The sequence below is a fragment of the Chaetura pelagica genome, unplaced genomic scaffold (assembly GCF_000747805.2).
Source record: "Chaetura pelagica isolate M959 unplaced genomic scaffold, ChaPel_1.0 scaffold438, whole genome shotgun sequence".
Lineage (NCBI taxonomy): Eukaryota > Metazoa > Chordata > Aves > Apodiformes > Apodidae > Chaetura > Chaetura pelagica.
Genome location: NW_009954113.1, coordinates 993901 through 995939, shown reverse-complemented (window position 1 = coordinate 995939; position 2039 = coordinate 993901).

Genomic DNA, 2039 nt, shown 5'->3' with positions numbered 1-2039 from the left:
ACGCGCCGCCGCCGGCGCCGGGGGGGCTCCGGTCCCGGGGGGGCGGCCGGCAGGGGGGCTTTGTCCTGCCTGCCCTCTGGAGCATCTCTGCAGCCGCGCCACGAACGCTGTAAGTCTAGCAATCTAAAGCAATCTAACCCCATCTGAGTGGTGCTGCTGCTCATCCTCAACATACGCCTTAGGAGTAGAACCTGAACATACAAAAAGCGTCTCCCTGCCGCCTCCCAACCCCCCACCCGAGGGCCTGGGCTGGTGTCGACGAGCAGAGGGAAGCAGCTGTGGAGAGTGAAAGGTGTCCTAGTGGTGTTACTCAAGGTCACAGCTTCCCCTGGTACCTGAGGTTTCACACATGGGCAGTTAAGTGACATTACTCAGAGGAGTTCTGTGCAGGTTCTGTGCCCTGCTGTGAGGCTCCCCAGCTTTACCCAGCCATTCATTCTGCACAGCTCGTTGTGGTGCAGGGAGCACCGTGCCAGGCCTGGCTGTGCAAACACGATCCCCCTGGAGTTTGAGGTGTGCTGGGAAAGGCTAGCAGGGATCACCTGCTCGCAGGGCATGGTTTTTCTTCCTCCCTGTATCATTTCTAGTGTGTTGCTCAGTTCCTACCTGTAGCACTCAGTATTGGATAATTTCAGCTCTTTCATGTCTCTCTAGCAGCTGTTGGGAACTATTGCCCAAACCTGTAATTCTGCACTTGCCTCAAGATTTATCCTTAAATGATTTCACCAGTGCTAAATTAGTCTTCAATGGGAGGTCAGTAAGTGGCATCTGTGAAGGTGTTATCAGACTTGCTAATTCCTAGTGATTGGTCTCTGAGTGGGGAGAGCCTTGGTCAACTAATAGATGTTAAGAAGTGTAGACCTGCCCTGTGGTTCTTAGAGCAGAAGCCTTTGGGGGGCTGCAGTGACACTACAGGGGTTGCCAGTAGGTGTCTGTTCTCAGTGACAGCTCCAGAGGTCTGTACTATACCTGAAGGAACCACTTTCCAGGTTATTCTGGTATTACAGAGAACCGCATTGCTGGGTTGTCATAGGGAATCTTGCAGGCTGCAGTATGTACAGCAGACCAGTGTTCACCCAAAATACCTTCCTAAACTCAGTGATATTCGGTGGGTTTTTGCATACATTCCCTTCTGTGAGGTTCCAGGGTCCCTGGTGAAACTGGTCCTGTTAGTGAGGCAGCCCAGGGTGTCATCCCAGAGCGTCCTGCCCTCCGTGCCCCCAGGGAAGGCACGTTGTGAGTCCTGCAGAAAGGTGCCAGGTTGGAAAGCCAAGCACAAGCTACAAATTGCTACCCCCTGTCACCTGCTTTGAAATCCCAGCTCCCCTGGGGGTCCCGGGGCTGGCACCACACTCTGCTCCTGCCCCCGGTGCTGCTCAGGCTGCTGTGCTGGAGCTGTGGCTGTGCTGGGTCCTGCTCCTGTGGCAAGAAGCTGGAGGCTGTGGCTCTGTGCCCCACACCTTGTGCTGCAGCACCATGGGACTCTGGAAATGAGTCGTGTTTACATGGAAGCAAAAATCCTCAGGGCTAGCTTCTGTTCTGCGTGGGTTTAGTGGGGTTTTTTCTTTCTCAGCCCTAGGGCGCTTGTGCAGCAAACTTTGCTTGTAGTATTTTCCTCTCCCTTTGCTGAATGCAGCTTTAATTCAACTTTAACAACTTCCCCAACTATTTTATCCTGTTGTTCAGTGAGGATGGGTGGAATCGGAGCTAAGGCACATGCTTCTTTCTGAGCTGTTTCCCACTGCTGTGTTTGCTTTAAGTAGGTTTTCACCTGTGCCCTGATTTCTTTCTAGGGCATTTGCAATAATTAGATTGTTAATTAGCTCATTACTTGTGACTTTTGGCAGGAAGTTAGCAGAAACTGCTCTTTGTAGCTTGAAATACTAATGGATACCGCAAATGCCACTTAATTGCTTGCTAATCTGCTTCTTATCCTCGTGTACAATCTCCTTTTTACCCTTGTGTACATCTTCAGACTTCCTGGGCTAACGACTCTTCAGACCCAGAAGTGGCTCTGCGGGGCAGCAGGGGGGCTGTGC